The 26702-nt window shown below is 35.1% G+C and overlaps 1 protein-coding gene across 1 annotated transcript in view; it reads left to right on the top strand.

The window, feature by feature from the left end:
• PTPRD (protein tyrosine phosphatase receptor type D) overlaps positions 1–26702 on the top strand; it is a 2089263-nt gene that overhangs the window by 793770 nt on the left and 1268791 nt on the right. Inside the window, exon 6 of the mRNA XM_054689298.1 lies at positions 17213–17251. The gene's annotated coding sequence lies outside the window, so the exon portion shown is untranslated. The remainder of the gene's footprint in view (positions 1–17212; positions 17252–26702) is intronic.

Raw genomic sequence — 26702 nt, forward strand, 5'->3', positions numbered from 1 at the left:
ATAGATTTTTGTTGATTTTGATTTTCACTTTCTTATAGTTATTCATTTTCCTGGTCCCTTATTTAAGTTTTCTAGATTCCTGCTATGAGTGAGACTATCCGGTATTTTTCTTTTTCTTTCTGGCTTATTTCGCTGAGCATGAGCCCTTCCAGCGCCATCCATGTTGCTGCAAATTGCATGTGTTTATCTTTTTTGAATGCTGAGTAATATTCCATGGTATATATGTACCACATCTTCTTGATCCAGTCATCTATTTTTGGGCATTTGGGCTGTTTCCAAAGCTTAGCTATTGTAAATAGTGCTGCTATAAACATAGGGGTGCAGGTGTTCTTTGGAATTGATGTTTCTGTGTCCTTTGGGTAAATACCTAGGAGTGGAATTGCTGGATCATAGCCAAAGCTCTCCTGAAAAAAAAAAGAGAAGGGAATGGAGGCATCACACTCCCAGATTTCAGGCTATACTACAAAGCCATAATCATCAAAACTGCATGGTATTGGAACAAGAACAGACACACAGACCAATGGAATCAAATAGAAAATCCAGAAGTAAACCCACAGATTTATGGTCAACTAATATTTGACAAAGGAGCAAAGAATATGCATTGGAGCAAAGAAAGTCTGTTCAATAAATGGTGCTGGGAAAACTGGGCTGCTACATGCAAAAGAATGAAGCTTGACTACTACCTCACACTGTACACAAAAACCAACTCAAAATGGATTAAAGAACTAGACATAAAACCTGAAACCATAAAATACATAGAAGGAAATATAGGCAAAACACTACGTGATTTGCACATCAAAGACATCTTTACAGACACATCACCCAAAGCAGTGATAGTGAAGGCAAAGATAAACAGCTGGGACTACATCAAATTAAAGAGCTTCTGCACAGCAAAAGAGACAATAACAAAAACAAAGAGAAACCCCACCAACTGGGAGAACATTTTTGCACACAACACTAATGATAAAGGATTGATCACAAAAATCTGCAAAGAGCTGATGAGACTCAACAACAACAAAGAAAATAATCCAGTCAAAAAATGGGCAGAAGAGCTAAAAAGAAACTTCTCTGAAGAGGAAATGCAAATGGCCAACAGGCATATGAAAAAATGTTCAACATCACTTGTAATCAGGGAAATGCAAATCAAAACTACCATGAGATACCATCTTACACCAGTGAGAATGGCACATATTAAAAAACTAGCAACAACAAATGTTGGTGAGGGTGTGGAGAAAAAGGAACTCTTCTGCACTGTTGGTGGGAGTGCAAACTGGTCCAACCACTATGGAGAGCTGTGTGGAGATTTCTGGACCTACTAAACATAGAGCTTCCATATGGTCATTGAAATTTTTATTGGAATAGCACTGAATCTGTAAATTGCTTTTGGTAGAATATCCATTTTGGTAATGTTAATTCTTCCAATCCATGAGCAGGGGTTGTTTTTCCATTTATTTGTGTCTTCTTCTATTTCTTTTAACAATGTTTTATAGTTTTCTTAGTATAGGTCCTTTTCATCTTTTGTTAGGATTATTCCCAAGTATTTGACCTTTTTTTTTGTTTCAATAATAAAAGGGATGGTTTTCTTGATTTCTTCTTCTTCAGATTTATTGTTTGTGTACAGGAAGACTACTGATTTTTGTGTGTTGATTTTGTATCCTGCTACTTTACTAAACTGATTGATTAGTTTGAGTAGTTTTTCTGTGGAGTTTTGAGGTTCTCTATCTATAATATCATATCATCTGTGCATATGATAGTTTAACTTCTTCTTTCCCTATTTGGAATTCTTGTATGTCTTTCTCTTGTCCTATTGCTCTGGCTAGGACTTCCAGTATTATATTAAAAAAGCAGTGCTGAGAGTGGACATCTTGTTCCAGATCTTAATGGAAATGCTTTTAACTTTTCATCATTGAAAATGATATTGGGAGCCTCCCCTGGTTGCACAGTGGTTGAGCATTGGGCTGCGAAGCTGCCCGCAACCTCTGCAGCACTGTTTTGATCCCCGGATGCTGGCGAGGGTCCCACATGGCGTGACAGACATCTCCTGCTGGGCCCACTGCTCCCCTCAGCAGTGTATTTTGTCAGTTTGCCTGTTCTGTTCCCTGCTCTGGCTCTGGTGAATTCTGTCAACCTCCCGCGCTTCTGACTGTGCCCAGTGCTTGTATAAATGAATAAATAAATCTTTAAAAAAATGAAAATGATATTGGCTATGGGCTTGTCATATATGGCCTTTATGATGTTGAGGTATGTTCCTTTTATCCCAAGAATTTCAAGGGCCTTTATCAAAAATAGGTGTTGGGCTTTGTCAAAATCTTGCTCAGCATCTATTGATATCATATGGTTGATGTGTTGGATTGTACTAATTGATTTTCGAATGTTGAACCATCCTTGTGTCCCTGAAATAAATCCTACTTTGTCGTGGTGAACTATATTGGGAGAAAGTTTTTTTTTGCATACAACACTAATGATAAAGGACTGATGACAAAAATCTACAAATAGCTGATAAGACTCAACAAAATGAAAGTATATAACCCAGTCAAAAAATGGGCAGACGAGCTAAAATAGATACTTCTCCAAAGAGGAAATGCAAATGGCCAACAGGCATATGAAAAATGTTCAACATTACTTGTAATCAGGGAAATACAAATCAAAAGTACATTCACATACCATTTTATACCAGTGAGAATGACACATATTAAAAAAAAAATAGCAACAACAAATGTTGGTGAGGATGTGGAGAAAAAGGAACTCTCCTGCACTGCTGGTGGGAGTGCAAACTAGTACAACCATTATGGAAAGCTGTGTGGAGATTCCTCAACCTGCTAAAGATGGAGCTTCCATATGATCTAGCAATTCCACCCTTAGGTATTTACCCAAAGGACACGGAAACATTAATTCAAAAGGGCACCTGCACCCCTATGTTTATAGCAGCACTATATACAATAGCTAAGCTAAGGAAGCAATCCAAATACCCCAAAACAGATGACTGGATCAAGAAGATGTTGTACATATACACAATGAAATGTTACTCAGCAATCAAAAAAAAAAAAAAAGATAAAATCATGCAATTTGCAGCAACATGGGTGGAACTGGAAGGGATGATGCTCAGCGTAATAAGCCAGAAAGAAAAAGAAAAATACCAGATGGTCTCAGTCATAGCAGGAATTTAGAAAACCTAAATAAGGGACCAGGAATAAGGCTAATTGTAATGAAGTAAAAATCAAAGTCAACAAGCAACTATAAACCAGAGACACATTATGGAGCAGCGGGGAGGAAGGAGTAGGATCCAAACAAGGGGGGATGGGTGGGAATTGTACAGTGACTATAACCAAGATGAAAATGCATACATTGTGCAAAAATGAAAAATGATGTAAAATATATAAAATAAAAATAATAGTAAAAAAGGAAAATATGAAATTCACCATATTTATATTTTTTTAAGAATTCAACACTCATCTTCCTGGTATTTTCCTCTCATTTTTGTAAAGAATTTCAAATGTGATGTGATTTAATCATCTAAGTATTAAAGAGGCAGTTTCCCAGTCATGCTAATTATTGAGTCTACCTACTATTCTGTTTCCCTCAGAGATCTGGATATTGTATTTCCAGAAAAATCTGCTTTAGTTTCTTTTAGTGATCGTGCCTCTTTTGTTTGGTTAAATTTACATGGGTGTAAATAACTTTCTGATCTAATAGCCTTTTCTTTTCTTAAAATCCTTTCAAAAGAAATACTTGACATGGACATGTATTCTCTTCCATTTCCTGCTTGTTGACTAGCTTACCCTTTAATATCACAACCTATTTCTTAAGAACAGTGTCACTCTTCTAGTTCAGGCTATTTTTCTTTTTCTTTTATATTATTATTGTGATGGTCAGACCAAATACATTTTAGAAAGCATTTCAGAATTTCTCCTAGATTTCCTGAGCAAACTTAGTTTCTTAAAACAAAACTGTTTTAAAAAACTTTTCAAAGTAGGCCTCCCTGGTGGCACAAGGGGTTAAGCACAGCACCGTGAAGCAATCTGCAGCCTCTGCAGCACCAGTTCGATCCCTGGCCAGCCAGGGAGAAACCCACATGGCACCGCAGATCTCTCCTGTCTCTCCCACTGCTCCCCTCAGCAGTGTATTTCAGTCAGTCTGTCTGTTCTGTTCCCCACTCTGTCTCTGGTGAATCCTCACAACCCCTGCATGTCTGGCCTGCACCCCAGATCTTAAAAAAAAACTTTTAAAAAATTAAAAAAGTATGAAGGCAACATAACTTCTTTGAGAAAGTGTCTCTATTTTTGTTATTTGAGATTAAATTTCAGTGTCTAACTACCAAATGTAAATTCATTCATGTTTATGACTAAGTGGTAAAAAAAAAATTACTTGAACTTATCTATAATTCACAGGAATGAAAAGGTTTGCCTTTCTACTGCTGAATGCGAATTCACTTTCTCCTCTGTATGCTAGACTAAAACTGTTCTAGCTATTTTACCAGAACATAAGCAAGCACACTATGAAAGAGAAGGGACCAAAAAAAAAAAAAAAATGGAGATGAAAAATGTCCAATGGGGCTAAAGTACAGAGATAAAAAAAAAAAAAAATTAGCCTATGCCAGACCCTAGACGGTCATATAGATGTTGGAAAGGATCATGTGCATTATAAGGGGCCCTCTGATCTTGAAGTTAGAATCTTCAGAAAGCCCATCCAGGGACATGAGAAAGCTAAAATCTCCCAAGAGCAATTGCCATATGTAAATAATTAACAGTCATGATGACACTACTGAAGGAACCATTTGTGGCATGATGGGGGCATTAGAGGCATGGACTCTAGCTAAAGAACATTAATGTTTTCTGGATAGTATTACTTCATTTACTTTCTGAGTCCAGGATGCTAGATCTAAGCAAAATAATTGGTGATGACTGTGATTAAAGATAGGGAAGTTGAATAGGGTGATGTTTTCCAGTTGCTGATCTCATCTAGTGAGTCATTTTGGTTGAAAGAGAAAGGAAGTCTTTATTTTTTTTTTGGCTCTACTCATCTTTCCATGTGGGACTAAAACCCTCATTTTAGTTCCAGGAAACAACTTGTCATCAAAAATAGTCAGGATTACTAAATTCAACCTCAACTATAAGTTCATATTTAGCATAACATAAGACATAAAGTTATTTTATTTCCATATTGCATATAAGGCACAGTCACACAGTCTATTTCCAGTTAAAATAATGGCTAAAGAAAAAGTACAAAACTGATGAAGTTTGGTGATTCAAAATGTCTGAATTTTAGTTTAGTCTACTTTATTTTGGTAAACTATTTCTATATTATAATTTTTAGGAATCATTTTCCATCTCAAAAGCATTTTACCAAACTACTTTCACTCTGATAATAAAAATATGTTCTATCAAAATCATTTCCTTTATTGCACATGACTTTCAGTTAGTTTATTATTAGGGAAGTCAGCTCTAAAGTGTGTGTGTGTGTGTGTGTGTGTTGTGTTTGTTTTCATCGAATTTTGGTGGTGTTCTAGTACTTCATTAGACCCTCATGCAAATGATATTTTCAAGCCCATATTTACAGGTAATAATTTTTCATGTCATTATAGTTCCTAGAGGTCCCTCCAGAATCTAGGTGATGATTTAGAGTATACAGCAGTTTATTCTACTAGTAGCTACCATTTATTGAGCACTTACTGCCTAGCACATCAGAATAGGAACTTTATAATAATTCCACTTCCATTCATTCATTTATTCATTCTTTCATTCATTCAGCATGTTGGGTGATCTATGCTAGGCACTGTTCCTTAGTTATCAGGTGAGTCACAACATCAACGTCAAGATCTTAAGATAATAATGGAAGTACAAACTTTTATCAAATACCATTACAACCAAATAAAGGGCTCAGAATGAGATGTGCAGAGCCTTAATTAAAAAAAAAAAAGTGTTTGGAAGATATCAGAGAAGGTGCCCCATGTTTATTCCTCATGACAACTTAGGAAATCCACACATTGAAGCCAGTCTATCTGGATAGGAATCCCAGATCTGTCATCATTGCTGTGTGACCATGGGCCAGTAACTAAAGCTTTCTGTAAATCAGTGTTATCATTTGTAAGAAGAAATTAGCATAGTACTTTCTTAGTTAGCTTATTGTGAATCTTAAGTGTTTAAGGGTTTAAGTAAGTGACAAAGGATAGTAAGAGAGTGTTGAGATCTAACAGTTAGTTTGGCTGACATCAGAATGCAAGTTTAAATTAGCACATGAAATTTGTCAGCTGATTGATCCAGAAACTTTGCAGGAAAGCTTTGTTCAATATGGGTAATACAGAATGTAATTCCACTTGTTAATCTTTGATAAGAGGAACACTGGTTATCTCACAAGAAAATGGCTATACAAGTTTCATGGTGATGGTGATTGTGTTGTAGAAACTTTCTTTGTAACTTACTCCCATATTTAGCATTTAGACAGTACTTTTTAGACCACATGAAGAGAAAGAACTGTAAAACAGTTATGAACATAGACTGGCAGCTCTCCTGCCCCTGACTACGCAGGCATTTCTTCTCACGAAGCTTTTCCCTTTGCAAAACAGAAGCTAAAGCTCTCTGCCTGCCTGTGTCTCTGCAGGTGTCTCTTTTCCTATCTCCTTTTCCTAATAAACCTGCCCGTTTAAAATGTAAAAAAAAGAAAGAAAGAAAAAGAACACAGACTGTGGATCTATACTGCTGGGGTCCACACCTGACTGTCACTTCTTTTTTTTTAAAGATTTATTTATTTATACAAGCACTGGGTACAGTCAGAAGCGTGGGAGGGTGAGAGAATTCACCAGAGCGGGGGGCAGAACAGGCAGACCGACGAAGTACACTGCTGAGGGGAGCAGAGGGTGTGTCAGGAGAGGTCTGCGCACCATGTGGGACCCTCGCCAGTGGCTGGGGATTGAACTGGCGCTGCAGAGGTTGCAGGCACCTTTGCAGCCCAATGCTCAACCGCTGCGCCACCTGGGAGGCCTCTACTGTCACTTATTAACTGTGTGCCCGGCAGACGATTTTTCAACAACTCTGTGCTTTAATATCCTTTGTTTTGAAGCAAGATGATAATAATAAATGTAGCTCCTAAGAATATTATCATTACCAAATGTGTTAGTGTGTATAGTAGAACAGGGCTTGATACACAGCAGATGTTAAATAAGTATGGAATAACCAACAAAAAGTAATCCATTCTTTGATCAAAGTTCTATTGTTTGGAAGCAATTATCCCAAAATTCGTTCCTGAACTCATTCTAGAAAACACCTCATGATACTTAAAGCCTGACACACTGGATCATTTTTCTTTTATTAAAGCTTAATAGTATCCAAAACAGCTGGATTTTCAGACTTAGGCATGTCTAAAGAAAGAGCACTGAGAAAGCAAAATGCATTATTTTCCCTGTCTCCAGATCGATCTGAAATCTTTCTACATTTCTTTTTAATCCACCATGAACAAGAAGAAACACAATAGATAGTATACTGGTTCTGTTTACCATGCTCTCTCCTTGTTGAACACAGGAAATAAAAAATTATCTCCTTAGGAATCACTCAAGAAAACAGTAGGTTATGTTACAAATATAAAGTGTTCTTTAAAACAATCTCCATGCTTTAGCACTGGCTATCTGAGGCACCAAGAACACCAACTAACTGAAAATTGTTTGTATCACATTTAGCTATCTCTGAATCATTTTGTGTAACACTGTCTATAGGACTAACTGTGAACCCCAAGAATTTCAACCTGTACCTAGTTGTCCAAACATCAGCCTTTGTAATCTATTCTGTAAGAAAAAAAAGTTTCCACTTCAAGAAAAACAGCTACACAGAGAATGAAAAAATGGATACTTTTCTCAATAATATATTGCCAATTGTATATGCAAACCAAGTGAACACACAACATGGTGTTTGCATATTATTTTCCATGTGTCATGACTTCAAGCAGATGATAAAGAGATAACCAGAGTGAATCCATTCTGGATCCAAATGTGAGGCTTTTACAGGACTCAAGGTGCAATATTAGACATGCAGTAGCAGATCAACCAAGTAGTAGGAAGATGAAAAAATTAACAGAAGATGGAATCTCCAAGTGAAACTTGGCAAAGAATTAAAATTTTAAGGGACTTATTATGGCATTTTCACCAAATGGAGCTAAATGTAGGATGTGGAATGGGGTTAATAGAGCAGAACCTGAAAGTAGTTAGTAATGAGGAAACAAATTGAGAAGATGAGGATGTGTTCCATTTAATGAAAAATGTCAGAATCAGAGAATTGTGTTCTTGAAAATGGTATTTTAGTCTTAGTATTTCCGCAGAGCTTAAATAAACATGTGGCGGTTTATTTTCATGGTTGTTAAACTGAGTAACTTTTTTATGTGTGGTAGAGGTGAAGTGTCTTGCTATGAAACACCTCTAACTGCTTCTACTCATCCTTGTAAGGCAGAAAGAAATTGACAGGAGTTTTATAGTTGTTAACTCTAGGGAAAGTGTTTGTATGGGTTACCTTGCTTCCATGGTACTATGGTTTAATTTAGAATTTTAGGAAATGAGACAGGTGACATATGAAGGTGATAGTTTCATGAATAAACATCACTGGTACCAAATTCACCAAAAGTTAAGCATGCCAAAAGTGATTGATTCTACAGAAACCTATTTAGCACTTTCCAAATGCTACATTCAAGATTCTTGTCACAGGAATGCTACATTAAATACAGCAGAGATACTGAAACTGACACAAATAACACACGGGATGCATGTGTCATCTACTTATGGAAATTTTCCTTTACTTTCTTCTAGTTGCTTAGTCTTTAGGAATGTCCTAAAAAAAAAAAAATACTAATTTTGTTTGCTTGGAGGGCATTTATTTAAGGCACTAGATCTCAAGCCACATTTACCTAATTAGTTCATGGCCCTATATACAAGATGTTATAGCAGGGCCTCCCCAGTGGCACAGTGGTTGAGTGCTGGGTTGCGAAGTTGCCCACAGCCTCTGCAGCACCGGTTTGATCCCTGGCCGCCTGGCAAGGGTCCCACATGGCGCGCAGACCTCTCCTGCCTCCCGCTGCTCCCCTCAGCAGTGTACTTCGTCAGTCTGCCTGCTCTGCTCTCCCCTCTGGCTCTGGTGAATTCTCTCACCCTCCTGCGCTTCTGACTGTGCCCAGTGCTTGTATAAATAAATAAATAAATCTTTAAAACAAAAAACAAAAAATAAGATGTTATATCAGTCACCATGCCTGGCAATTTTTTTTTAAGTAATAAATTTTATTTTTATATTCCCCATACAATTGCAACCCCCCCATTCTGACCCCAATCCCTCCCCTCCCACCCCCACCCCCCAAAAAGTGTCTCTGGCTCATAGTTTTTTTTGTTGATTTTGATTTTCACTTTCTTATAGTTATTCATTTTCCTGGTCCCTTATTTAAGTTTTCTAGATTCCTGCTATAAGTGAGACCATCCGGTATTTTTCTTTTTCTTTCTGGCTTATTTCGCTGAGCATGATCCCTTTCAGCTCCATCCATGTTGCTGCAAATTGCATGTGTTTATCTTTTTTGAATGCTGAGTAATATTCCATGGTGTATATGTACCACATCTTCTTGACCCAGTCATCTATTTTTGGGCATTTGATCTGTTTCCAAAGCTTAGCTGTTGTAAATAGTGCTGCTGATTGTTTGTTTACTTAAGTTTTTACCAGTTATGGTGCATCTTTTTATAGCAGAAAATGAATCTTAGACAAATTTGTTTCTTTGGCAACTTAATATAGTTGCTGATTCACAATTATTTGGTGAATAAATGAGTGAAAGTGCAGCTATCATTGTATAATGAGATAAGATAGAAAAAAATAACAGGAGGCTAATTGAAATATATTAGTCAAGTGTTCCTACCTAAAACTGCATTTAATACTGCAGTCAATCACTTTACTTTTCAAATTGAACATCATGAGATTCATTGAACTTTAAGATTTATGTGGGAAAAAAAAAAACCTCTCTGGTTTAAATCAGTTTGATGAGCTTGGGTTTGAAACATTGTAAGGCAAATATATTCTCTCCTGTTGTTGGCCATCTAATAGTTCTTTATTTGCCAATGTGAATTGTGGTTACTAATTTGCCAATGTGAATTGTGGCTACTAAGAAGATGCAGAAATATTTTTTCAAAAAATATCTGTGTAAGTAGCAATTTCCTTCCAAATCAAAATTAGCAAGTGTAATGCACATTATCAATAAAATTGCTGATTATTAAAGGATTTGTGTATTGAAATAAATAACATTTAATTAATTTTAATTATTTAAACTAATAATATGTAATTTTGTCATGAATTACTTAGAGAATTTAAATAATAAGATTAATAAGAATATATCATACCTTTCACTATTTACATTCAAAGGAGCCCTCATTCTGGATCAATCATTGTCCTAGGTGTCTTTGTAGAAATAGTGTATTTCATTCTTTTTTTTTTTTAATTAATACATTTTATTTTTATATTCCCCATACAATTGCAATCCCCCCATTCTGACCCCAATCCCTCCCCTCCCGCCCCCCACCCCCCAAAAAGTATCTCTGGTTCATAGTTTTTGTTGATTTTGATTTTCACTTTCTTATAGTTATTCATTTTCCTGGTCCCTTATTTAAGTTTTCTAGATTCCTGCTATGAGTGAGACCATCCGGTATTTTTCTTTTTCTTTTTGGCTTATTTCACTGAGCATGATCCCTTCCAGCGCCATCCATGTTGCTGCAAATTGCATGTGTTTATCTTTTTTGAATGCTGAGTAATATTCCATGATATATATGTACCACATCTTCTTGATCCAGTCATCTATTTTTGGGCATTTGGGCTGTTTCCAAAGCTTAGCTATTGTAAATAGTGCTGCTATAAACATAGGGGTGCAGGTGTTCTTTGGAATTGATGTTTCTGTGTTCTTTGGGTAAATACCTAGAAGTGGAATTGCTGGATCCTGTGGAAGCTCTATGTTTAGTAGGTCCAGAAATCTCCACACAGCTCTCCATAGTGGTTGGACCAGTTTGCACGTGTATTTCATTCTTATAACAATTCTATACAAATTAGTTGTTAAGAACATCTGTTCAGAGATGCACTGTAAGACAAATTATATTGATAAAATTAAAAAAAAATGTAGAACTTTGGTCTTCACTGCTCATAGCCTTAGAACATGTGAAGTGTGCACTTAGCAGGTGAATTAATTTACATAAATGTTTTGAATCGCTCATGTATCACTTTTGTCTGTCATACGTATTCAATAATGAATACTCTCTGAGTGTCTATTGAGCATCTGACTGCAGAGATATGTTGATAAAGATGTATGGAAAAGGAGTGTCCAAAGGACTTAACTGAAAGAAAAAGGTGGATTATTTAAATAGAAGTTAAAAAAAAAAGGGATGCTATTTAGTTTATGGCAATGACCTAGATGAAATAACAGTTATGCTTAGTAATGATCATAAAAAAGTACAGAAAAATTGTAACAATAGAATGGATTTCAGGTCTCTATATACTAATATAATTAATATGTATAAATTAAAAAAGAAAACTTGAAATTTTAACAAAAGCAGTTGAATATAACTCCAAAGTTACCAGTGAACATTATTTGATTACATACTTTATTTTATTTTATTTTATTTTTTAAAGATTTATTTATTTATACAAGCACTGGGTACAGTCAGAAGCACAGGAGGGTGAGAGAATTCACCAGAGTCAGAGCAGGGAGCAGAACAGGCAGAAGGACCGATGTACACTGCTGAGGGAAGCAGCGGGTGCGGCAGGAGAGGTCTGTGCGCCATGTGGGATCCTGCCCCGGTGGCCGGGCATCGAACCGGCGCTGCAGAGGCTGCGGGCAGCTTCATAGCCCAGCGCTCAACCGCTTTGCCACTGAGGAGGCCCTGATTACATACTTTAATCAAAAGAAGGCAGTAAAGGTGAAACGAGCTAATATTTATTCACAAGAGTCACATCCAAATAGAAACTCAGGCATCTAAATTGCAAAACTTTGTGTTAAATCTTTAGGTGAGAAGAAATTGAGAAACAGGTACAGTGTCCTTGTATATCTGCCATGTTTATAAGGCTAAGAATAGGGGTGAGGCTATTGATGACCTTCAGTTTTTAACATAACCTGTACATCAGCAAGTGCTATCTTTCCTTAACTCTATTGCCACACTCAAACCTTGTCTCTGCCCTTTTCTTCCTTCATCATTTTTTTTAAATCACACTGCAATTAACTATATATCTTTATGTTACCATTTATCACTCAAAATGTTAAATTTGTTAGTCTCAACATGCTGTTTAAATGTCTCTTACTGGAGACAGTAATGAAGGCCAATTTTCTGTTTTCATTATTTTGGAATGCCTCAAAGGACATTCTGCATTGTTGATACTCCTTGTTTTTGGCTGTCATGACACACATGCCTTAAGTTTCTTAGTAAATGTTGCTTATTACATTTCCTCTGTCTCTTGCAAAAATGTCAATGTTCCTCTAAATAATATTGGCTACCATTTTTGTGCCCCTGTCTCCCATGCTCATTTATCACTGAAGCACTTTTAAACCCCAAATCTGTACACCTAGTTTATAATTTTTGTATGGAAACCAGATATATATATTCAGTTGGTTGTCAAAATTTCACACTTTAGGAAAGCTACAGCATTCTAAAACCCAATTTATTTAAAATGTTGATTCTATTCCTCTACCATCTCCTCAGATTGCTTATTTCCAGATTATAAACTAATTATGAAAAGTCTTATGAAGGATTTCAAAAGTGGCCTCATATTATAACTTCAAATATAAGACATGTGTTTCCCTTGCACATTTCAGACCCCAGCTAAATAGAGCCAGTTGCCATCAATGTTGGTGCATGACCACATATTGTACAATTTGTGTGAAATGTCCAGAATAGACAACTCCAAAGAAACATATAAATGCTTGCCAAGGAAAAGGATATGGAAGGTTTGAGATTGACTGCTATTAGTTTTTATGGTTCCATTTGAGGTGTTGGAAATGGTTTGGAATGATGGTGATATTTGCATTGTGAATATACTACAATGCATTTAGCAATGCACCTTAAATCATTGAATTTTATGTTATGTGAAAAAAAAAATATATATATATATATCTCAAATGCTCAGCAAACTGTTAATGAAGGAAAAGGTGGAAAGTCCTGCTCTAGCTGATACCAAGGTATACCACAAGGTCACATTTTAGCAGGTTTGTGACAGAGGCAAATAGTGAAGTGGAAAATATGAAGTCTAGAAACTGAGCCAAACATCAATGGACACTTCATTTATGCCAAAACTGTCATTGCAGAACAGCGAGAAAAGTATTATATTTTCAATAAATTTTGGGTCTATTTGGAAAATAATGAAATTTTATTTCAACTCAAGGGAAGAACATTGATACTGGTAGATAATTGTATTAGATGTAAGAAGCAAAAAAAATCATCACATAATAAAACTTTTAGAATAAGATAAAGAAAAAACAACATAAAACAACTTACTGCCTTTAACAAAAGGCAGTAAGTGACAGGAAAACTATGAAGTGGGAAGTATATTTCCACCCTTTGTAATCAGTACAGTGCTGATAGCTAGATTTTATAAAGGACCTCTACAAATAAATAAACAGATTACCCACAGAAAATTGGTAGAAAACTTAAAAATTATCTTCTCAAAACTCTCAAAGTCATTTATATATGACTGGTACCTGAAATATACATTAAAACTCATTAACCCAGGAAACACAAATTGAAAGAATAGTAATACTCCTCTATGCCATAAACCGATGACTAAAATTGAGTAAAATAGTTTCTGGTGAAGTTGTACATCAGCAGCAACTATCATATGCTATTTTCAGTAGCTGTTAAAGCAGAAAATAAGCACATTTACTGACCAAGAAATTTATTTCTGAAAAAATCCTAACAGAAATATATGTACATATGTTAAAAAGAAAGCTCAAGGGCCTCCCCGGTGGCGCAGGGTTGAGCACTGGGTCGCGAAGCTGCCCGCAGCCTCTGCAGCATCGGTTTGATCCCCAGCTGCTCCCCGGCCACTGGAAGAGGGTCCCACCTCTCCTGCCGCCCGCTGCTCCCCTCAGCAGTGTACTTCGGTCCTTCTGCCTGCTCTGCTCCCCGCTCTGGCTCTGGTGAATTCTCTCACCCTCCTATGCTTCTGACCGTACCCAGTGCATGTATAAATAAATAAATAAATAAATAAATCTTAAAAAAAAAAAAAAGGAAGAAAGCTCAACTAGAATTATCCATAATAACCCTAAAATAGAAAACATTAAATATATTTGCCAATAGTGTTTTGAATGTATAAATTGTGAACTATTCACCCAATAATGAATAAATAATGAAAGTGACCAAAAATTTAAAGGAAAAAGACATATGAATCTCACAAACATGGTGTTAATGAAAGAATCTAGACATTGGAAAATGTTTCAAATTATATATGTTGAAAATTAAGACAAAATAAAAAAAAGTACCATAAACAAAAAATTCTGGAAAGATAAATATGTTTGCTGTTATTATTAGATACATGCAATATATTCAATGACACAGGTTCAAAGGGCAATCCTTCTCTGGCAATGCATAGGCAATGTGTAATGCAAAATTATGATCTGCAACATTATATGCATCTGCATTGTCTGAGGTAATTTATATTTTTATTTTTATCTGTTCTTTAGTGTAACCTGGAAGAAGAATCCAATGGGTTCAAACTGTGTGTATATACAATATATATTTGACCCTGGAATGATATGGGGTAGACTTGCCTGGCTCCACTTATTTGCAGATTTTTTTTGATAAATATATCAGAAAAATTTTTTGAGATATGTGCCAATCTGAAAATTTCAGATTGACCTAGAAAATTAAAAAAAAAAAATTAAGACAGGTATACTGTTATTGCATAAAACATATGTACATAATATTTGATCATTTACTACCACAAAATACATGAGTCTAGCATGAAAAGTTAAAATTCATCAGAATGCATGTGCGCACATACTTGCAGACCATACATGGTGCAATTCACTGTCAAAATAAATAAAAACAAAAGTAATGGTGCAGGTTTAAATCAATACCAAAACTACAGTACTAAAAAAGTATGATATTGACACAAAAATAAATGCACTATTCAACAGGACAGAATCAAAAGCCCCCAAATAAATCATGTACATATCAGTACCTAATCTATGATAAAGCATCAATGACCATACAATGGGGACAGGACAGTCTTTTTACTAAGTGGTGCTGGGAATATTGGAAACCACATGCAAAAGATATCTAACTTTATATACAGAAATAAACTCCAAATGGATAAAAGGTTTAGATAGAAGGCCTATTACAATAAAATATGTAAAAGTATTTTAGACAACTTTAATCTTATAGCAAAGGAAACCAAAAAAAAAATAGTGATTGCTTCAAGTTAAAAAAAAAACCAAAAAAACAACTTTTATTCATTAAAAGAAAATACAACTTTTGAAACTCCAGACTGAATGGGACAAAAATCATAATGTATAAAATTCACCTTAGTATATACTTTACTATTGTAATAATTTTGTAGCCACCTCTTGTTGCTGTTATGGTGAACTCAGGTATTGAAAGTATTCTTCTCAAACACCATGTGTCACTAATCACCTGCAGGTGAACAGTTCCTCTCTCCAGGAAATTGCAAAACTATTATCTCATAGAGAGCCAGAAGTTATACTCCTAATTTTGACTCTGTACCCCTAAACTCCCTCATTGTTCAGCGGCCAGTGGTCCATCATACAAATTGATGGAGGAAGCTTTGTGCATCTATGTGTTAATCATGTTCTAGTTCTTCCTCTGAATGGTGATTATGTGAGCATTCAGTTTGTCATATTTTTTTAAGCTCTGTCCACTTGTGGTTTTCCAGGTTTCTTCTGTAACTTATAAGTCATAGCAAAGAAATAACTTACAATATGAGAAGAAAAATTATACCAGACATTGTGGATTTCATGAGCAGAACTAAAAATCCAGAGATTTCTAGGTGATAGTCCACCAACCCCACACCTTTGAAGTCTGGTTAAATTCAAAGAGCACCCTCATAAAACAGAATATTGCTTGCTCTTCACTAGCGAGCTGCTGGTCTTCTCAAATGACTCTAGGTCCAAGATAAGGAATTTTACAAACTTGTGGAACAGCATTATGGTAATAATGCTGACAAGAGCACCTAATTTAAATTTCCTGATAATGAAATGCAGACACAGGTTTCCATAGACAGAATCACAAGCACATTGTATTAACTCCTTTTTACATTTGTTGTATTATTTGTTCTCCTTCAAAGAAAGCTATGTGTTTCAATACCTGCGCAATATGTAATTTCAAACTTGATTCCCAAGGCAAAAGGAAAAGGCAATCGTCAAATGTTTAAAAAAAGTCCTTTATTTTATAGCAATAATGGTTAGAAGTTCAATATTTCTGCTCAAACAGAGAGGCAGGCAGGCATATTTACACAAGGCGTCACCATGTTTGCCGTTGCCTTTACACAAGACAACATTTGTAAAACCTTTGCATCCCATGTCATGTCTTCTCTTGGGGATTTATGCTCCAGATAATGCCTTTCATTTGATCTTCAAACACCTTTAAAAAACAGAGACTGCATTTTAATATAATTTGGAAATTAAAACTCTTTTTTTCCATTATAATACCTGCCATGGACTTATATTTAAAAATGAACCAAAGCCAAACGAATTGCTGTTTTATAACCAAGAAAGGCAGGGAAATGGTAAAACACTTTTATAATGAAGCTTTGGTCTATCTCTCCCATAAGAAAATTAAATGTATATAATAAATATTAGAGATTTTCAAGCACATTTAATAATTAAATCTTATACCTAATAATTTTAGTAATTATTCTTTTTTCTTTTGAGAATTCAGAAAATTGTCCTTACCTGAATAATTAGAAACATATTTTCAGGGACTAAACTATATTTCCTTTCTTCATTTTCATGGTAAAATATGAGATAAAGTAGATACTTTCAGTGAAATGCATATTTTCACCTAGGAAAGGATTTTCTGAAGTATTTTTATAAATCTGCAGTACTTGTAAATGTAAAAATGTAGAATTATAAAATTGTAGTGTGTGTGTGTGTGTGTGTGTATATATATATATATATATATATATATATATAATTGAATATATAATTGAAACTAAAACATCCTGTTCTCTCTCCCTCTCCCTCTCCCAACCACTTTCCAAACCACTAATAGGCTTGGACTCCTGGATCATTCGGTGACTTCAAAAATCTGGTAAGACAATTTTTTTGTATTACTATCATTATTTTTATTTCATTTGCCATGAATCAGTAGAGAATGTTTTTCTATCACAAGCTTAATCCCTTTTCTTAAAAAAAAAAAAAAAAAAAAAAACCCTTCCTTGATTCCATCCCCTGAGGTTGAATCTCAGAAAGCCAGGAAAAGGTCAATTACATCTTAACCCATGTGGGATAATATGATAAGTCAGATACTTCTAGAAGATTCAACATCTGGGTCAGGAGAATATTTCAAAGATGAGTTTCTAAAAAAAATAAATAAGTAAACAACAGTCACCACCAAAAGAATCTGAAATAGCAAAGAGGATTATGTAGATAAGATGCAGAGTGTATCAATTTGAACATTTTTCTTTTCAAATAGATGAAATACAACAAGAAGAAAAATACTACAGAGGAGCTGAGTATGATGACTGTATTTTTAGGAAATTTTTCATTGCTACTGTGTTGATATTATAGGTTAAAGAGTATGAAACTAGAAAAACACTGGAGATGCTGCTATTTTCCTCAAGGAAACTTAAAATTCTTATGGTATTTGTCTAGCACATAAGGTTATAGGCAGGGAAAGATATAATGTTTAATTAAAAAGATGGCTATTTGAAGTCATTCTTTTCTATCAAACTGGTTTTCCAAAGAAGAGCTTTGTAATTTTCTTAGAGTTGGTGACTTTTTTTTTTTTTATTTCATTTGTTTTCTTACATTGTTCTTTCTGCTTGGTGCTTTTATTTTCCCAAATGCTATTGAAATACCACTTTCAAATTCATGTATCAGGATCCTACCATATTCTGAATTTATATGAGATTATAAAAGCTACTTTGTCTCAGATTTTATATAATTCTCTGCAGAATGTTCTAGCTTATATTCTTATTCTTGTGTAATATGGGAATCACCAACTCGTCCAGTTTCTAGCATTGCCCTTTTTAAAATGAGCCAAGAATAACTTGTGAACTACCCTTCCCAATGGTCTTCACTAATAACTGGAGTTTACTGGGTTGGAATGGGAGGGTGATGATGCTGTGCGTTAGCTCTTGCTCTCAAATGCTTCTCAGGGTTTCTCATTAAAATCTTCTGATCATCTTACCATGACTTTCCTGTGCTGCTTGACACCATCCATTCTACACCTCTTGGCAAATAGTAATAAATGTGATAGTAAACTATACAGCAAGTATTGCTGAAGATTTGATGTTAAGATAACAGGTTGCTGCACATAAAAGGAAAACTCAAGTGCCTACAGCCCCTGAAGTCCTTGGACCATGTTTTCCCAAAAGAGTTTGCCCTCTCAGGCCCTGTCCTCAATGCCAACACACCACTGTATTGCTGGGGTTTGCATTTCGCCTAGCTGAATCCTCCTTGGCATTTTTTTATCTCAGAATCCAGTGAGTTAAAAGAAGAAAAAGTTAACAAAGTGATCTGTCAGCATTTTATCCAGCCCACAAATAAGCCCGCTTTCTTTATTGTGCAGAGAGCAATTTCATCCTTTTACTAGCTGCAGGCCGGCCCTTTTTTTTTTTTTAAGATTTATTTACTTATTTATACAAGCACTGGGTACAGTCAGAAGCACGGGAGGGTGACAGAATTCACCAGATGATGAATGGGGAGCAGAACAGAGAGACTGACGAAGTACACTGCTGAAGGGAGCAGTGGGTGCGGCAGGAGAGGTCTGCACACCATGTGGGACCCTCGCAGGCAGCCAGGGATCAAACTGGTGCTGCAGAGGCTGTAGGCAGCATTGCAGCCCAGTGTTCAACCACTGCGCCACTGGAGAGGCCCATCAGGCAGTCCTTTTGGATAGGTGTAGATAGAAATTTCTCCCAAAGAAACACCTACTCACAGTGATACAAGCCAGTGTTCCAAACTTAGCCATGCATAGGGTCAACCCAAACTTGAATTTTGTATGTTTTAAATAATTTTTGAAATATGTAATCAAATTGTCAGCTGTTGTCCATTCGTGTGATGAGGATGGTGGTAACTTCCCATCCCCTCATCTTGCTCTGTGAGGAAGCAGGACTTTACAAATTAATCTTTGAGAGGCACCATCATGAATCAATGTTTCAAGACAAAAATAGCTGTAGGAATGTCTCAGTGTAATGGTAGTAAATGGGATATCTTATATCAAAAAATCTTTTGCTGTATTTCAGGTTATTTGGCAATATGATCTGATTGGAAAACCATGTATATATTTATTTGGCCAAGAGTTCTTAAAAAAAAAAAAAGATTTGATTTATTTTCGTGTAAAAGAGCTGGGGCTTAGGCCAGAGGTGCAGTGGGAGAGAGGATTCACTAGAGACAGAGTGGGGAGCAGAACAGGCAAATTTATTGAACTACACTGCTGAGAGGAGCAGCAGGTGAGAAAGGAGAGGTCTGTTGTGCCATGAGGGTTAGCTCCTGGTCAGGAATCAAACTCGGTCTATCTTGGTGATACTGTTTAGACTTAACCTCTAGACCATCAAGCAGAAGACCCTTGAGCAATAATGTGAGAAAAAAAACAATGCTCAAAGTATTTATTGGGGGGAAGGACAGATTTATTGGGGTCTGACAATGCAAATTTTGTCTCCCTTTTTCATCATAACAAGTTTCCTGGACTTTTTATTTACTGAAAACCTTTTTGTAATTGCATTAGTGGAATCTGGATATTCCTCCTATATTATATTTCCTTGAATTCTGCCTTCATTCTTCATTTAATTTTCAATGTGTTCTAATTCTGATCATCATAACTTTCTTCTGAGTCATCTCTCAATTTATTTCATTTTTCTAATCCATATTTAAGATTTATTTATTTATTTATACAAGAACTGGGGTGCAGACCAGATTCGCAGGAGGGTGAGAGGATTCACCAGAGACAGAGTGGGGAATAGAACAGGCAGACTGATGAAATACACAGCTGAGGGGAGCGGTGGGCATGACAGGAGAGGTCTGCCGCGCCATGTGGGAACCTCCCCAGCTGGCCGGGATCCCACTGGCGCTGCAGAGGCTGCTGACAGCCTCACAGCACAGTGCTCAACTGCCTGCGCCACCAGGAGAGACCCTCCAATCCATTTTTATATAATGAACATATCAGTAATTCTCAAAGAAAACATTCTTATACATCCTAACACATTTTCTGTAAGTTTGTTTTTTCCGATCTAATGTATAATTTTCAATCAATTAGTGCCACTCCTAATCAAGAGCAATCGTCCTTCCACACAGACTGAGAGACTAAAACCTATTCAGATTGCTCTGCTCTTCCCGTTAGAGAATCCAGCATCTTTTTTTTTTTTTTTTTGATTTTGTGAATGGCAAGATCTTCTTTACCTGTCCACACACCATTTCTGTCCATCCCTCAAAGCCAAGTTAAACACTCATTTTTTCCTGGAAGTTATTATTGTTTTAATAATTGTATTTTGCTTCCCCTTCTTCCTGAAATCTTTATTTTTAGGATCACAAATTTTAGCATTTTACCTTATACTGTCATATGCTATAAGTTTCTTGTGTCCTTATTTTCTTCTAAGAAATTTTGCAAGTTAATGAAAAGAGTTCTATCCACTGGACTCATCCAATGATTTTCAAAGGAAACATTGATATAGAGGACAATTTATAGTATTACTTCATACAAATTCTGAATTTTATGACAAACACTGAAAACTGTATTATTTTTGAAAGTGGAATTTGGGGAATAAATGTAAAGTTCAGACCACAATAGTATTAAAATATAAATGATAACATGCAGACTATTACAAAGTAAGTACATTAAAATATTCTCTATTCAGTTATATAACTCTCAAGCTAAAAATGTGATATTTATTCTTGAGCTGAATGCCAGCAATAAAAATTCACTTAAGTATGAAGAGCTCACATTGCTCACATTGAAGCTGGAAATATTTACAGAGAAACTTATTGAAGCATATTTCCACTTATATAAGATGATGTGTTTAATGCTTATGATTCACTGAATTTTGTGTCTGTGTATGCAATTGCAGTAATTATTTCCAATTCATATATTTTTTTTTTTATTTCTGCACCTGTGTTAAGGCAGCAGGGGCAACCCCAGGGAAAACAAGGATCACTTGGATGTGATTCCCTTCCCCACATTCACTTAAAAGCTGGGGACAAGACTCAAGGAAGATGCACACAGAGAAATAAAACAAAAAGCTTATATACAAGGAAATCAGGAAGAGGGAGAATAGGGAGAGAGACAAAGATTGATTGGCCAACACCTCTTACCAGGAACAGTAAGCTGAGACAAAAAGCTCAGTGTTTTGAAAAGCACAGAAACTCGAGCACACATGTGTTTAGGTTTTGAGCTAAGCATACCTTCTCAACAATGCCCCGAGCTTCAGCAGCTCCCATTCAGGAAGTCAAGTTCATGGCATGCTGTGTTTTGTAGTCATTGGTGCCTGATCCCTTCAGATTGGAAATGGGGTGGGTGTAGAGACCATAGAGTCATGGGCTAGGGTTCATTCCTGAGGTCATTCACTGGCTCAGAGTTTTTCTCCTTACTGTACCTCTGTCATCTGGAATGTGGACTTTTTAATAGGTCAAAATAACAACATGTGCACAATGATGTACAGTTGAAGGAATTCATACTATGCTAGTCCTTTCCCTATTGCATTTCAAACTTACAATAACACCTTAAAGTGTATATATTTGGTCACAGTTTTAGAGAAGAGGAAACTAGTATTCACAGAAGTTGATTAGTTCTTCTATGGTCTCTGAGTTAGAGATGATGTAGTTAATAATTATATATAGTTAATTATCATTGGACTCCAAAAACTTCACCTAGTTGCTTTCTCCCAAAAAACTTAGCCCTTTAACATTTTTAACAGAAAAACAAACAAACAAACATAGAGATGTTTAATAATAACGTGTGTCTCTTTGTACATGCAAGAGGTCCAGCATGACTAACTCACACACATGGCTCTAAATGCCATCTTAAATAGCTTAAATGGACAGGAGATGTTGGGAGGAAAGAGAAATTCAGTTGGAGCATTTACTGAAAACAAAGGTACTTCTGCCTTCTTCTAGGAAAGGAAATAAAAGCATTATGTCTTCCTGGTAGAGAACTTTACAAGGAAAATTTAGATATCAACACCAAAAGAAATTTCACACAAACTTCAGAGCCCTCCCTGAAATTAAGCTTTTGCAAAAAAGACATATGTGTTCCTCTATAGTCTTACCTCTGCAGCTTCTCAAGAAGGTATAAAATTTAGAAGTAGAGTTGTACAAATTTTGTATAGAACCAGTCACTAAATTCTGGAACTAGATCAGTCTAATGAAACAGTTTTGCCAAATTTCTTGAGGACTTCTTGTAAATGTACCAAAAGTTAAGCCTATAGTATTCAAGCAAAAATAAGTGTTCTATAGAAACAAAAAGGGATAAAAATAAAAGCAAACCATAAATCCAGGCTGGGAACTTCTGGGAAGTTTGTTGAAAAGATTTCTAGATAATGGTGGTCAAAGGAACTTCAGATGGGGTAAAGGTGAACAGTGATTCCCTTGTTTGCAGTTTGATAACAGGAATTTAGGAAGACAGTAAATTTTTAATAAAACCAACTTTACATATTTTGCAGTACTAACCTTGATTTGTATTCCTTAAGAAAGTTGATACATACATAAAATGAGATTTAATCTCATATATTTCCGTAGTTATTTTAGGTAAAAACCCTGCTTACTTTAAATCCAAGGAGAAAAAATTATGTCAGCTTACTCCCATATTGTGTGTATCTTTTATATTATATATCCAAATCTCTATATTTTATAGCCTATCTATAGCTTTAATATCATGTATAGATCTATAGCTCTATATGTCTATTGTATAACACATGTTTTATATCCATATTTATCACACATCTATATGTATCTTATATAGAGAGATATCTTTATATGATAACTGGATACCTACATATCTATAGATATCTACATATGGATATAGATATAAGATATACAGATGTAGATGTAGAGGTATAGATATAAAATTGCTATTAATAATCAAAGCAGTATCTAGAAACACAACTAACACTATATTTGAACATTGGTGATTAATGTATACTTCATTCTCTCATTCATGTTCTGAGTTTTTTAGTGCAAATTTTAGACATTCTGAATTCTTTCAAGAGTATTTCTGGAAACCTGTAAATTGCATTCATGTGCTTAGCATTAGTCATGGTATGACTTTCTAAAATATAGATTATTCAACTGGAGTATTTCATTTTTGAAGAATTGTGTGCTGTCTCCAATATAGAGGGCTTTAATATATACATATTTATTGGATATATTCCAAAATATCTTCATCTGTAAGGTACTCTTTTCTCAAAAATTAAATGTTTGGTGTTAAAATAATGTGTGATTTCTTTATGCTGCTTATATTTTCTTATGCTGCTTATATAAACTTAATTTCCTAAATCACACACATTCCCACCTCAGTTTTGAGTTGGAAAATATATCTGAAAATGCTTTGTAAATTATAAGTAACATATTAATGAAATCATTATTTCTGTAATTATGTCATGTTAATGTAAATTATTATAATATAAAAATAAGCCACCAGTGCAAAGAGGAAGGAGTCATACTTTCATACATGTATTTGTATTTATTCACAATATTGAGTAACTACTTGAGTATTTTGAGTAGCTATATATATAGAGAGAGTAACTATATGTATTAACTATTTTGACAATATGATATAGTTGGTATAATATTAAAATAGCATAAAGTGTTCCTTCAAGAACCATTATTTCCTATGTTCTGCTTAATTGTAGTGTGTGTGTTTTACTTCCTTGAAAATTGGCATTAACTAAAATTCTGAACATTTGTTTAAGACTCTTGATTCTTTCCCTTTACCTTGTTGGAATAATGAAGTTACTGGAAATCATCAGAATAGTGTGAGACATTGTTAGTGCAAACATATGGTTTTCTTTTCATTCTTGATCATATGGAATATTATACTTTATTTTAAAGATGAGTAGTGTCTGCGTGTGTGTGCACACACACTCATGCATCTTCCTAACACATTCATCTATTTTTGGGAACTTAGGTTGTTTCCAAATCTTGCCTATTGTAAATAGTGCTGCAGTGAATATGGGAGTAGGTATATATCTTTGAATTAGTGTTTTTTGCATTTATCAGGTAATCAACTGGAGTGGCATTGCTGGTTCATATGGTAGATCTGTTCTTACTATTTTGATAATCGTCCATATGTTTCCAAATCTACATTCCCATCAGGAACCCTTGAGGTTCTTTTCTTTCTACATCTTTGCCAATACTTGTAGTTTCTGGTCTTTTAAATGTGGGCCATTCTCACCAGTTTGAGATGGTATCTTTTGTGGAATATAAAGAAACAAAGTGTCAATGACAAACCAACAACAAAGTCTAGAAAACTAACTGTAGAACTGAGGCTACTAGTGGGAAATGGGAGGAAGAGAGAATAAAGTGGGAAGAGAACACATTGACTGTGGAGGAGGTCTAGGGTATTTTGGTGGTGGGTTGGTATGGTAACAACACCTGGAGGGAGCAATCCTATATCACTAAGTCACATACACCTGTTAAAAACCAAATGTACATCAGTAAAAAAAGAAAAAGTCATGAAAAGACAGACAAATTGGGCAAGTACGGGACTTTTCTAGATGAACCAGAACAAAAGAGACATAAGAAACAAAACAATGTATAAGCCTAAATTATACTTTAAAAAATAACCAATAAAAGACATCATTGGGGCATGTTTGGAAAAATAGATGTCTGTATAAGATTCTAATAGTCAAACAGAAATGGAAGTGTGAAGTGTATCACATCTGGGCAGAGGAAGTGAACAAACCGGGTGCTGTCCTAGTCTATGTGTGCCTCTACAGAGGTTTCATCGATTTTGAGATAGCATAGTCATGAGGTTGAATTGTTCTCAAATCCACAATCACTTGATGATGGACAGTTGCTATGGCATGATCCTCAGTTCCACAATCAACTTATGAAATCAAGAAATAAATTATTTTGTCTCAATCAACTGAGTTGTTTTTTGATTTGTTTAGTTATAGCATTGATAGTATAAAGTCTGCCCAAACTGACCTTGGGAAAATGACCACTGTAACTTTTAGGTCATTCTGAAATCTGGAACCATGTCTGCAAAATTTTACCAATTTCATTTTTGGGTTTAAAAAAAAAATCTCTTCTGTCCATTACCAAGTAATCTGTGGCACCACTTATTTACATGACGTAGAATCCAACATAGACTTCCAAAATAAATGATTTGGGAAAATCTTTGTTAAAATATTTAATGAAAATCAGTTATTACTCAATTCACAAAGGTCTTTACAATGTGAAGTATGGAGAATATGAGACATAGATCTAAATTTAAAGTTGTACACTTTATAGTTGACAAGTGAGCAACGTTCTTATAATACTGCTTTTAGTTCTTTAGCTTAATCTTGTATTTGGTCATGGTTCATATTAAAGAGCAGATCTTAACCATTACCTATTTTCTAAGTTAAAAAGAGTCCCCAGGCCTTAGATAATTTTATTTTGGTTTGGTACTCAGAATAATCTATTTTTAGCTCTTTGTTTTTTGGAATGATGTGAAATAACATCCTTTCCCATGTCTGACTTTTTTTGTGGTTTCTTTTTTTTTTTTTTGCCTTCTTTCATTAAGTCACCCTGTAGCACCTCATTGTAACTTTTTAAAAGATGTACTAATTTAAATGTCACCAACATGCCAACTAGCATCATTTCTACAACAGCTAATTAATTAAACATAACCTCTTAACACACAGGACTGGAGATCAAAAATAATTGTATACAATTACTGGAACTGAAAAAAATATAAATACATTGCTATGGAAGGGGGCACAGAAAATTATGCCCCATGACGAATTTCATGCCAATCACTAAAAGAGTTGTGGGATATTAAAATCCATCTCTCTATATAATGTTTATTCAACTTTGAACAATCAGTCATTACATATGAATTCAATCAGACAAGCAATATATCGCTTCATCCACTTCGATTAATAAGAAGATGTTGTCCCTCTCACTTAATTTCACCTTCAGGATAAACTTTTGAAAACATTTGCAAGACAGCATATTCCTTTTGGGGAAAATTACTAGACCTTAAGCATATTACTGTAGCATTGAGCAAAATGTTTTTCATGTTATTGCTTTCCTCAGGGTGGTGTAAGACTCACATATTCACTAATAACTGTCCTTATTTGGACTCTGCTAGTGTTGATAATCAGACTAAATGGAGAAATATCCTTTTGGTGGAAAGTTAAAATAATCTACTTATTAATTTTACCCACATGTATCTGATGTAGAATACTAATAAATGGTTTTATGAAAACAATTTAGGGATCTAATAAATCTACTGTTATTATCTATCATAGTACTAATATATTGAAAGAACATTTTGTGGTTAATTAAGCACGACATCCTCTGGTTGATTTCTTGCCTGCTGTCCTAAATCAAGCAGTACT

Source organism: Talpa occidentalis, unplaced genomic scaffold (assembly GCF_014898055.3).
Source record: "Talpa occidentalis isolate TD23 unplaced genomic scaffold, MPIMG_talOcc4v2.1 talOcc4.7, whole genome shotgun sequence".
In the NCBI taxonomy this organism is placed as follows: Eukaryota; Metazoa; Chordata; class Mammalia; order Eulipotyphla; family Talpidae; genus Talpa; species Talpa occidentalis.